Below are 13,625 nucleotides of genomic sequence, written 5' to 3' on the forward strand. Positions count from 1 at the left end.
ATTTGGCCAAAACTATTGGCTGGGTTAGATGCAGAAAAAAATTATATTCAATTTGCAACCTGATGGAGGTCAGTATAGATGGACTAATAGAGAAAGTCCCACACACTGCTAGAAGGCCAAATATTTTTTCAGAGCTAGATGCAGATAAAAATTATTTTTAATTTGCAACCTGATGGAGGTCAGTATAGATGGACTAATAGAGAAAGTCCCACACACAGCTAGAAGCCCAATATCTTTTCAGAGGTAGATGCAGAAAAAAATATATTCAGTTTGCAACCTGATGGAGGTCTGTATAGATCGATTAATAGAACAAGTCCCACACACAGCTAAAAGCCCAATATTTTTTCAGAGGTAGATGCAGAAAAAAATATATTCAGTTTGCAACCTGATGGAGGTCTGTATAGATGGATTAATAGAACAAGTCCCACACACAGCTAGAAGCCCAATATTTTTTCAGAGGTAGATGCAGAAAAAACTATATTCAGTTTGCAACCTGATGGAGGTCAGTATAGATGGACTAATACAACAAGTCCCACACACAGCTAGAAGCCCAATATTTTTTCAGAGGTAGATGCAGAAAAAAATATATTCAGTTTGCAACCTGATGGAGGTCTGTATAGATGGATTAATAGAACAAGTCCCACACACAGCTAGAAGCCCAATATTTTTTCAGAGGTAGATGCAGAAAAAATATATTCAGTTTGCAACCTGATAGAGGTCAGTATAGATGGACTAATACAACAAGTCCCACACACAGCTAGAAGCCCAATATTTTTCAGAGGTAAATGCAGAAAAAATATATTCAGTTTGCAACCTGATGGAGGTCTGTATAGATGGACTAATACAACAAGTCCCACACAGAGCTAGAAGCCCAATATTTTTTCAGAGGTAGATGCAGAAAAAAATATATTCAGTTTGCAACCTGATGGAGGTCTGTATAGATGGACTAATACAACAAGTCCCACACACAGCTAGAAGCCCAATATTTTTTCAGAGGTAGATGCAGAAAAAAATATATTCAGTTTGCAACCTGATGGAGGTCTGTATAGATGGATTAATAGAACAAGTCCCACACACAGCTAGAAGACCAATATTTTTTCAGAGGTAGATGAAGAAAAAAATATATGCAGTTTGCAACCTGATGGAGGTCAGTATAGATGGACTAATACAACAAGTCCCACACACATCTAGAAGCCCAATATTTTTTCAGAGCTAGATGCAGAAAAAAATTATATTCAATTTGCAACCTGATGGAGGTCAGTATAGATGGACTAATAGAATGATGCTATGCCCAAAAGATTTTACTTCACTAGGTGCAGTAAAAAAATTGGTATTCTATACACAGGTGGTATATCTTGCAACACAGATAGGCTACTCCACTGACTAACACACTCTGCAATAGGCCAAAAAGGATTAGCTTTGCTAGATTCAGCCAAATGCTGTGAAAAAAACTTGCACAGCACTGGCACAGACCTGCCTGGCAAAAACTGATAGGAACTGATGTAACCTAGTCCTGAAAAGGACTCCAATTACAATTAGTCTTTACTCCCACAATCTATCTATTTAAGAGCACAGACCTGCCTGATAAAAGTCGTAGGAAATGCTGTAACCTAGTCCATAAAAGGACTGCAATCACAACTATTCCCTACTCCCAAGCTATCTGTAGATTTGTGCGAAAATTGGCTTGAAATTAACAAGGTATAGCGCACACAGCAACAGCGGTGCCGTCTAACACGCAGCTGCAGCAGTGAGAAAATGGTGGCGACGGGGAAAATGGCTTGGTCTTATAGGGCAAGGACATGTGACATACACTGCCAATGACACATGCCCTTGCTTGTGTGAAAAAAAGCACTTCGCTCCGTGTGTGCACTGCTGATAGGCTGACAGATTGCACCTCCCCACTGTAAATGCGGGAAAGAGAAAAAAAAAATGGAGATCTTCATTGTTCCTGCAGAGATCCATCCCTGCCCCTCCCCCCACCCCGCTGTAGACTCAAACTGCGTATTAACATTAATTTTCATCATTACTGAGAAAAAATCCAGTTATGATTTTGGTGCACGAACAGTTATCGAACATAACCTCGAACAGCCGAATTTTTCTCAAATTGTTCGTGTTCGCCGAACGGCTCGAACACCGCCCAAAACAGCTCGAATTTGAGATTGGCGAACAGTTTGAGTAGAACAACGCTCATCTCTAGTGATCAGTGGTGTGAATTGTATTGTATGTAATGGACACAGTCTATTATAACACTCAGCATTCACACCTGTTACCTTCTGAGACGTCCGGATATCAGTTGCTTCTTCTTGTAACTTTTGAGAATCTCTTTGATTTATAAAAATTAAAAGTCTTTATTAAGATAGAATTCATAATTGCGATGTCTTGATTGAAGTCTTCATTCCCTAATCTGATACCAAATCTGGCAGTTTTTCCTAACCTATAATATCACAGCGTACCATAGCAATCAGTAATATCCATCTAATTATTATCAAAATATTAAAATAAATTATGTTTGGAATAATAAACAATAATAGATAATAATTCATTATCAATCAAGTTCTCCATATGATAGAACATTTTTATGTCATAGGTGTAATTACCTTTTCCAACCCATAGGTGTCAGTGTATTTTGAAAAAGCAAGTTTTTATATCTTTATTAAACCAATAATATCAAAGAATGTATACTCCTGAACCAAAATGAATAAATATATGAATGTATGAATGAATGAATGAATGAATGAATAAATGAATGAATGAATTGTTGTGTTTACTCAGAAAATGTAAACATTTTTTTCCTTAGCAATATATATTTAATGAAGCAATACTCTTGTATTAGACATTACTTTATTAAATATTAATGTGTTTTCTCAATTGAGATATTGAACTGAAATAAAATCAAATGAGAATTAAAAAATGAAAAAATAGAAAAATAAGAAGTATAAAGTAAGAATAAATTTTTAAAAATGAAAAATAAAATTAAGAGTAAAAATAAGAATAAAAATAAAAATAAGGCCTTTAAATTTTAATGACAAATGCAGAGTAATTATATTCTCCATAAAAAATACCCTTATATCTCCATTATCTGGATGATTTCATATTTGTCATAACCTTGTACCACCAAAAAATATTCAATTATGCAACTTTGCATGTAATACCCTTCTTAATTATACCATAGTACCTTATTATTATTTCTTCTTTATTAAAATGTGTGGAAAATAAGTATTGATCAAAAGTGATTATGTAATCAGGATCAAAAACACATTTTCCCACTTAATACCAAAAATATTATTTTATAAAATTTATGTATATATCAGAACCAAATTAAAAATAATTATTCTTCTAGAAATATTGTGCATAAATTTCATATCGATAAGTAGCATAGATTTGACTAAAGAGAGGTGTGTACCTATTTAGGTAACCATTAAAAATAATATTATAGTTATTCAAGAATATTATCATGTGGAAAATTATTCTAAATATAAATTTGCTTTGTAAACCATTTTGATGTGTGGTTGCCCTTATCCACTATTAGTTAAATCAAGAAATAATAATTATTAAAGAAATATAGAAATATATATATGTAGATAATACCTAATTATGTATTATAATTTCCTCAGAATTAAATATATTTTTGTACCTTCACATAAAGAAACATTTTTTTTTTTCAAACATACAAACATACGAGGCCTCTGTCACATCAATCACACTTAGCAGCTGCTGATTTACTCATCTGTCACCTTCACTCTGACATTCACAGATCTGTTCAACTCAAACATTCCACATATGAAGTTTTAGATATATATATATATATATATATTTAACCCAAAATTGTTGTATCCCAATTTATTAATGCGCATTGCCATATCAATTGAATATCTTTATATTTCTTTGAATATTCCCCAAGTACATATTATATAATATGAGAGTAAGTCACTGGAATTTCAGACATTTCAAAAAACTCTTGTCTTAGATTCTTTTTTCACTGGCTGCCCGGTCTTAAGTTACATCAGTTGAAAATAGAATGAATGGGATCCTATACTATTAGCTCAAAGTTCAAAGGCCGCAGTTGTCACACGTCATGATGTAAAGCTACTTTAATTTGCACGAACACTTCATGCACAGAAAATATTAGCAACACAAAAGAATTAATAAGTATTACATATATATTATAGTTCAACTAGATATATTGTTACTATTTTAAAATGTTATACACATAAAATCATGCAATTTTTTCACTTCCTGTGTGAATAAAGAGATAAATCCATTTTAGAGTTCTTTGATCAAATCCTGCTTTGGAATGAAAACTCTAAGGAAATATAAGAAAATAAAATTAAATATCAAATTCATACAGAAACAGAATTATTTAAATATCTTATACATATATTGGTTGGTTCTAATGTAATTCAAAATATTGCTACTTAAATTTATATATATGAAGTTCTAATTTATTAATTAATATATATATATATATTTTATAAACGTATATATAAATACAATTATACGCAATCTCTACTTAGACAAGTGTATATATATATATATATATATTTATATATATATATATATATGAACTATTAGAAACTATGTAACTACAATTTTACTGTATAAGATTATAAATAAAAATTGAGACATTGTATTACATTTTGATACAACATTATAATTACAGTTTTTCCTTAGCCACTCCCTAAACCAAATCTTCTGTCTCTCTCAAATATCTCCAGGAACGCCCTATTTAGGAAAGACATTTTTCTATCCTTCAAAACCTAAGAGAACTGACTGTTCTTCTGTCCACATTCCATGACGTCACTGAGAGTTGGTCGTCTCACCTGTCTCTGTCCATCAGTTTCAGCCATTTTCCTTTTTAGAGAATCACAGTTCTGACTGAGAATTAACTCATTCTGTGGAGAGATGGATCTTTGCACTGGCTGATATGGCTTATAACATATATGAAATCTTCTGCGTATTTGATAGAGTTCACTATGGGGATGACTCAGTCTAGGAGAGTTTGATATTGGCTTTTGGTAAGATTTTACCTTTCCTGGTTTTATAAATTTAGCTTGATTTATTTTCTTTTCACGATTCTCATGTTTTCTAACAAAATCCAGCATCTGCGCACATTCAAATAATGAATTTTTTTGTGATGCCATAACTTGGGAAACTGAATTTAAGAATTTGAATTTTTGTACAAAAGTTGTTATCATATGTTGTACTTTTCCATTTTTGATGAGAGCTTTGTACAACCATTCAAATATGGACATGAATGTATATGTACATTCCTTCCTACCAATCCTTAGTTTCTGCAGATCTTCTATGTTGGGAAAATCCTTTGTGACACAATAAATCAAATATCTTAATCTGTCCGAATCATTTTCCCATCCATTAGGAGAGTCATTTTCACAGGGCATTAAATGTAAACATCTGGACAATGTCACAGGAATCCATATTTTAATTGATTCCTCTCCTCATTGGATAAATCAAACTTATCAGAGAAGCTCTCAAATGTCTCTGAATTTCTACAGGCATGGATTTTGACATCATATTTTGGCATGATTTTGTATAATTTCAGCAAATTTTTCCTCATTTTAATTTGGAGTTGAGCCTGGGTAATTCCAGAATTCTCTGATATTTTTAGTGGCTCTTGTACGTCCGTTCCTCCTACGTCACTCACGTCCCCTCCCACATCACCTAGTATATCGGTTTCTCGTATGTCAGTCATGTCTCCTCCCATGTCAGGTTTCTGTATGTCCGTCTCTTGGTCAGACCCAAGGTCACCTTCAGTTACAGACACGTGTCTTACTTCTTGTTCATTTTCCACATTACAGTCAGAATCAGTATCACCGTCTGACACTTCTACACTATTTTCCTGCTTAGAAATCTCTAACACAAGACTATGAAGAAAATCTACCAAATGTAGAATATTTCTCAATTTCTGTTTGTCTCTATTTACCAATTTAGAAGTTAACTGTAAATTCTGCAATTCACATTCTTTGTATAAACTGAGCCACAAAACTTCTATGTCATCTCCTACATTAACTTTGAAATTAATATTACTTTGGTTAGCAAAAGAAGAAATTATATCCATATTTTGCTTACCTTAAGATTCCTTGGCTTCTCTTAATTAGCACGTCCTGTCTTCAGTTCGTCTGATTCTTTTCCTGTGTGATTCTGTTCCTTGTTAGTACCTCTGCTTCCTGTCTTTCCTCAGTCTGTAGGTCCTTTCTGCTTCTCGTGACAAACTAGTGAATTTACTGACACGTGAACAACAGCTGTTCAGCTCGTCAGGACTCCCCCATTGTTCACGGAAGAAATTCACTTACTTAATTTAAAAAACAAAAAAACAGGACTGGCTCACCATTGTAAAATAATACTCTTACTGTATTATTTTTTTCTACTGAGGACTTCTCAAAGTATCAATATCACGATATTCTTATAAAAAAAAGTATCTATTTATTCTTGGATTGTCCATTAAAAAGAATCAGATTGCAGCAGGTACATACAATAATTAGTTATAAAGTAATTGTCCATTTGTCCATAATTAGCTTAATTGTTGAGATTCACCCATCTTTCCTTGGATCCTGGCTGGTAAATCATGTCTTTGTCCAGCATGTGTCCAGGCCTACATGTCATCTGCTTCTCAGCTTGAAGATTCTGTGTCTTGTGGGGTGGGCAGAGCAAGAGAGCCCCCCCTTTCTGTACCATGGGCTTTTATAGCCAGTCGTATGGACACCTGTTCTACATATGGTAGTGAACCAAAAATACACACACAAATAGCGCATATCAACTAGACACGATGGCTGAGGCATAGAACTCAGAAAAATGATTATCGATTAACATTCCAAATGAATTTCCATAATTAACCATTTAACAGAGACCGCCTGGGAATGCCAGGTGCTGTAGGCTTTTGCTTTTTCCTTCCTTCCACCAGCAGGGGCACTCTCTTCTATGCCTTTTTTCCATTCCATTTCACAAGTGCACACATTCATTCTCTTTTCTTTTTTTCATTTGCTTTCTCTCTTGCGCTATTTCATCTCTGCAAAATACCAGCATCCTTCTGATCACCGTGGGCCTCCAGCACTGTTGCTTCTTTACTTTTAATACTAGGCTCCTTTTCACAAGGACCAGCGTCTTCCGCGTGTCTTGAGGCAACCACCGGTAACCCCAAGCAGAAGACCTTTGCAGGCAGCACGACCCTTCCCCCTGAAGAGCAGCTCAAAGTCACTGGCAACCATCTCACCCTCTTCCTTCATTCACCCCTGGACGTCTCGCTCCGCCCCCAAGTTACGGGTCCAGCTTGCTCTTTCTGTCACATTACCGCGATGAAGGGTTTAGCCTGCAGGAGACCCTGCGCCGAGACATTTTTGAAGACACCTGATGCGGCGGGTGAATCACTGCTAAACAAACCACACCTGTAGGGACGGCACAGCCTTTGCATGGACTCTTCGGAGCCCGCCCCGTCACGGCCAGATTGCTCGCCATCAAGCGATCCTGAGAAAGGCTGGCCGGGCGATGGATTGCGCAGTGTCTACTGGCCATACCACCTTGGATACGCTCAATCTTGTCTGATCTCAGAAGCAAAGCAGGGCTGGGCTTGGACAGTACTTGGATTGGAGACCTCCTAGGAACACCGGGTGCTGTAGACCATTTTGATGACGTTTTGCCCTACTGCCCAGCTCGGCTAGCATAGAACGGCGCCTTGCCGGACACCGACCTTAAGTAACTTAGATGATGGAAGCCCCAAGGCCTCTGAGCCAGTTGGCAGCTAAGTACGCTACCCCGCCGCCCTTCACGCAGGCCTGACACCGAGCTCCTTGCCACGGCTAGGAGTGCTTATTGACTCCGCAGCTCGCCGTGTGGAAATGATGGCGTTAAAAGCACCCGGGCCCGTGAAGGGGCCAGGCTTTCAGCAGGTGCCCAGGGAAGATTTTGGATGCCGGCCGCCTAGCGAGGGCCAGCAGAAGTAACATGTTTCTCTGCAAAGAAGCTTGTGTAACCAAGCCAGACGGCTGACAAAGAGCTAACCTCAGTGCAAGGAAGGCAAGGAAGGTGCGGAAGGAATTGGGGAGGGGGGGGTGATTCCTGCTAGGGCCCTGAAATCATAAAACAGGCAGGAGAGTCTGACGCATGGTGACGGAGAGGTTGTAGAGGCAGATAGGGGGTGTTGTCACGTGCGAGCACGTGTGCATGCTGGCTTGTGTGTGAGAGTGCGCTTCCTAGGTGTGGCGTGCTGCAGACAGTCAAAGGGATTGTTCCCTTTCATTAAAAGTTAATCCCCGGCTGCAGCCTATTAGAAAGCAACTAACCGCGCTCTACTCACCCTACCCGGGTCTACCGGTGAGTCTCGCCTCTGCTCCCGGCCTGTGGCATTGGCCGTGAAGCTGAGGTTCCGTCGACAGCGCTACAGCCGATCAGTGAGCTCAGCGGCTCTGAGTGGGGCGTTGTGTCTACAAGACCTTTTAAGGAAGCCAGCAAAACAATTGAAGAGAAGGGAAAGCACAAAAGGACCTGGTCTTGCTGAGCGCTGGAAAGGGCATCCGGCAGCCAGACGTCAAAGTAGAAAAGCAGCAAGTGAGAGGCTTGTCTCTTCCTACGGCCACACCACCCTGAACGCGCCTGATCTCATCTGATCTTGGAAGCTAAGCAGGGTCAGGCCTGGTTAGTACTTGGATGGGAGACTGTAAAATAATACTCTTCCTGTATTATTTTTTTCTACTGAGGACCTCTCAAAGTATCAATATCACGATATTCTTATAAAAAAATGTATCTATTTATTCTTGGATTGTCCATTAAAAAGAATCAGATTGCAGCAGGTACATACAATAATTAGTTATAAAGTAATTGTCCATTTGTCTATAATTAGCTTAATTGTTGAGATTCACCCATCTTTCCTTGGATCCTGGCTGGTAAATCATGTCTTTGTCCAGCATGTGTCCAGGCCTACATGTCATCTGCTTCTCAGCATGAAGATTCTGTGTCTTGTGGGGTGGGCAGAGCAAGAGAGCCCCCCCTTTCTGTACCATGGGCTTTTATAGCCAGTCGTATGGACACCTGTTCTACATATGGTAGTGAACCAAAAATACACACACAAATAGCGCATGTCAACTAGACACGATGGCTGAGGCATAGAACTCAGAAAAATGATTATCGATTAACATTCCAAATGAATTTCCATAATTAACCATTTAACAGAGACCGCCTGGGAATGCAAGGTGCTGTAGGCTTTTGCTTTTTCCTTCCTTCCACCAGCAGGGGGCACTCTCTTCTATGCCTTTTTTCCATTCCCTTTCACAAGTGCACACATTCATTCTCTTTTCTTTTCTTCATTTGCTTTCTCTCTTGCGCTATTTCATCTCTGCAAAATACCAGCATCCTTCTGATCACCGTGGGCCTCCAGCATTGTTGCTTATTTACTTTTAATACTAGGCTCCTTTTCACCAGGACCAGCTTCTCCCGGATGGCTGGAGGCAACCACCGGTAACCCCAAGCAGAAGACCTTTGCAGGCAACACGACCCTCCCCCTTGAAGTGCAGCTCAAAGTCACTGGCAACCATCTCACCCTCTTCCTTCATTCACCCCTGGACGTCTCGCTCCGCCCCCAAGTTACGGGTCCAGCTTGCTCTTTCTGTCACATTACCGCGATGAAGGGTTTAGCCTGCAGGAGACCCTGCGCCGAGCCATTTTTGAAGACACCTGATGCGGCGGGTGAATCACTGCTAAACAAACCACACCTGTAGGGACGGCACAGCCTTTGCATGGACCCTTTGGAGCCCGCCCCGTCACCGCCAGATTGCTCGCCATCAAGCGATCCCGAGAAAGGCTGGCCGGGCGATGGATCGAGCAGCGTCTACTGGCCATACCACCTTGGATAGGCCCGATCTTGTCTGATCTCGGAAGCAAAACAGGGCTGGGCTCAGACAGTACTTGAATGGGAGACCTCCTGGGAACACCGGGTGCTGTAGACCATTTTGATGACGTTTTGCCCTACTGCCCAGCTCGGCTAGCATGGAACGGCGCCTTGCCGGACACCGACCTTAAGTAACTTAGATGATGGAAGCCCCAAGGCCTCTGAGCCAGTTGGCAGCTAAGTACGCTACTACGCAGGCCTGACACCGAGCTCCTTGCCACGGCTAGGAGTGCCTATTGACACCGCAGCTCGCCGTGTGGAAAAGATGGCGTTAAAAGCACCCGGGGCCGTGAAGGGGCCAGGCTTACAGCAGGTGCCCAGGGAAGATTTTGGATGCCGGCCACCTAGCGAGGGCCAGCAGAAGTAACATGTTTCTCTGCAAAGAAGCTTGTGTAACCGAGCCAGACGGCTGACAAAGAGCTAACCTCAGTGCAAGATAGGTGCGGAATCAATTTGGGAGGGGGGGGGTGATTCCTGCTAGGGTCCTGAAATCATAAAACAGGCAGGAGAGTCTGACGCATGGTGACGGAGAGGATGTAGGGGCAGATAGGGGTTGTTGTCACGTGCGAGCACGTGTGCATGCTGGCTTGTGTGTGAGAGTGCGCTTCCTAGGTGTGGCGCACTGCAGACAGTCAAAGGGATTGTTCCCTTTCATTAAAAGTTAATCCCCGGCTGCAGGCTATTAGAAAGCAACTAACCACGCTCTGCTCACCCTACCCGGGTCTACCCATGAGTCTCGCCTCTGCTCCCGACCTGTGGTATTGGCCGTGAAGCTGACGTTCCGTCGACAGCGCTGCAGCCGATCAGTGAGCTCAGCGGCTCTGAGTGGGGCGTTGTGTCTACAGACCTTTTAAGGATGCCAGCAAAACAATTGAAGAGAAGGGAAAGCACAAAAGGACCTGGTCTTGCTGAGCACTGGAAAGGATAGCCGGCAACCAGACATCAATGTAGAAAAGCAGCAAGTGAGAGTCTTGTCTCTGCCTATGGCCACACCACCCTGAACACGCCCGATCTCGTCTGATCTTGGAAGCTAAGCAGTGTCGGGCCTGGTTAGTACTTGAATGGGAGACTGCCTGGGACTACCAGATGCTGTAGGCTTTTGCTTTTTCTTTCCTTCAACCAGCAGCGGGCTCTCTCTTCTGTGCCTTTTTTCTATTCCCTTTCACAAGTGCACACATTCATTCTCTTTTCTTTTTTTCATTTGCTTTCTCTCTTGCGCTATTTCATCTCTGCAAAATACCAGCATCCTTCTGATCACCGTGGGCCTCCAGCATTGTTGCTTCTTTACTTTTAATACTAGGCTTCTTTTCACCAGGACCAGCGTCTCCCGCGTGGCTGGAGGCAACCACCGGTAACCCCAAGCAGAAGACCTTTGCAGGCAACACGACCCTCCCCCCTGAAGAGCAGCTCAAAGTCACTGGCAACCATCTCACCCTCTTCCTTCATTCACCCCTGGACGTCTCGCTCCGCCCCCAAGTTACGGGTCCAGCTTGCTCTTTCTGTCACATTACCACGATGAAGGGTTTAGCCTGCAGGAGACCCTGCGCCGAGCCATTTTTGAAGACACCTGATGCGGCGGGTGAATCACTGCTAAGCTAACCACACCTGTAGGGACGGCACAGCCTTTGCATGGACCCTTCGGAGCCCGCCTCGTCACGGCCAGATTGCTCGCCACAAAGCGTGTTACAACTCTCCTGTTAGGTTTTTTTTAGTTTGCTGGTCACATGACCATTTTGCCTATTTAATCCGGCTCCGCCCTCCTGGCTTTGCTGGACTTCATTTGTATTTACTACTGTTGAGCTAGCTTGTTGCTCTGTTGTCGTTCTCTGTTAGTTTTGCTAGGTCTTCTGACCCCTATGCCTTTTTGTTGTGTGTTTGTCTTTGACTGCTACTATTTCTGCTAGGAGGTGTCCAACTTTTCCCAGTCCCTAGATCTTGTAGGGATCCCTCCCTCACATCTATAGGTCTGCGTTCAGACTAGCCGAGGACTTTAGCGGGTCTGATCGCAGGATCAGGTTCCCCGTTACATCGTAGGGATCTAGTTTAGTTCTATTGTAGGGATAGATCTCCTTTCTTTCCTTAGTCTCTGTAGCAGATCATAACAGTAATTCCAGCCATAAAAAAAAAAAAACAAAAAAACATTTCTCTAAGGAAAGACCTCCAGTTTTCCATCATGGTCTCGGTGCAAGATTTGGCTCAACGCTTGCAGGGACTCTCTCTGGAGGTGACCAAGCTCCAACAACACGTGAGTAGCTGTTCTGGAGCTCATTTTGTGGAACCTAAAGTACGTCTGCCTGATCTATTTTTTGGCAAACAACAAGATTTTTTTTCTTTTAAAAATGCTTGTTTATTATATTTTCGTTTGAGACCCGGATCCTCTGGTGATGAATCACAGCGCATAGGGATCATAATGTCACTTTTGCGCAAAGATCCTCAGGGATGGGCCTTCTCTCTCCAACCTAGTGATCCGTGCTTTAGATCAGTGGATATTTTTTTTTCTGCTTTGGGTTTGTTGTACGATGATCCTGATCGTGTCTCATCTGCTGAGTCTGAATTAAGACGTTTGAGGCAGGGATCAGGTAATGTGGAAAAATATTGTTCTCACTTCCGTCGGTGGTCTGCCCAGGTGGGGTGGAACGATTCTGCTTTGAAAAGCTTGTTTCTTGCAGGGCTATGTGAAAGGGTAAAGGATTTACTGATTGCTTATCCCACACCTGGAAACTTGCAGGAGGCAATGCAATTAGCTATACGGGTGGACAGGAGACTGCGTGAAAGGGTTAATGAGAGCAAATCCTCTGCTATGTCAGCTTCGAGTCCTGAGAGGTTCTGTGCTGACAATGGAGAGCCGATGGAAATTGGGGCGATGGCACCCCGCTCTCAGGAAAAAGACCGCCGACTTTCTGAAGGCTTGTGTTTCTATTGCGGAAATTCTGGTCATTTTATTAAGAGCTGTGTGCTTCGTAAGAAGAAAGAAAAAAAAATGGTCAGTCATGCTCGTATTGCCTGTTTAAATTCTAAGGGAGAATTCCTATCTGCCACTACTGCTGCTCAGGATGAATTAATTGAATTTCGGGTATTTGTGGATTGTGGATCTACTCTGAATGTGATTGATGGGGGATTCTTGGAAAAACTTAGATTAGAACCTAAAACTTTGTCATCCCCTATTGCTGTGGTTTCTGTCGATGGCTCTCCCTTGAAGAGTGTTACTCACAAGGTCTGTGAATTTCCCCTCACTATTAATGGTATTCATCAAGAGAATTTGGATTTGGTGGTATTGGATAATTTGCCTTCTCCAGTAATATTGGGGTTACCCTGGTTAAAATTGCACAATCCTGTACTGGATTGGTCTACCAATGAAATTAATTCCTGGAGCCCTAAGTGTTATGACAAGTGTTGTAACGGGCGCATTGCTGCTGTGGATAGAGGGGAATTGCCTGTACCTATTCAGGATTTTTGGAGAGTTTTTTCTGAGGAGGAGTCGCAGGTTTTGCCTCCCCATAGAGACTATGATTGTACCATTGAATTTGTCCCTGGCGCGACTCTTCCTAAGAGTCGTTTATTTAATCTTACTATTCCTGAAAGAAAGGCTTTGGAAGAATACATACAGACAAGCTTGGCCGCCGGTCACATTAGGCCTTCCAAGTCTCCTGTGGCTGTTGGATTTTTTTTTGTAAAAAAAAAAAGATGGCGGTTTACGTCCTTGTCTGGACTTTCGTGAGATTAATAAAAT

General features: G+C 41.4%; 3 pseudogenes; all 3 read left to right on the forward strand.

The window, feature by feature from the left end:
* Positions 1 to 7,514: 7,514 nt before the first annotated feature.
* LOC141270224 (5S ribosomal RNA) lies at positions 7,515 to 7,634 on the forward strand (annotated as a pseudogene).
* A 2,199-nt stretch (positions 7,635 to 9,833) lies between these two features.
* On the forward strand, positions 9,834 to 9,953 carry LOC141269505 (5S ribosomal RNA; annotated as a pseudogene).
* Positions 9,954 to 10,874: 921 nt separating this feature from the next.
* LOC141268581 (5S ribosomal RNA) lies at positions 10,875 to 10,993 on the forward strand (annotated as a pseudogene).
* The last annotated feature ends 2,632 nt before the right edge of the window (positions 10,994 to 13,625 follow it).

This window comes from Phyllobates terribilis, unplaced genomic scaffold (genome assembly GCF_046119375.1).
Source record: "Phyllobates terribilis strain yellow unplaced genomic scaffold, ASM4611937v1 Scaffold_4__5_contigs__length_816908805, whole genome shotgun sequence".
Classification (NCBI taxonomy): Eukaryota; Metazoa; Chordata; class Amphibia; order Anura; family Dendrobatidae; genus Phyllobates; species Phyllobates terribilis.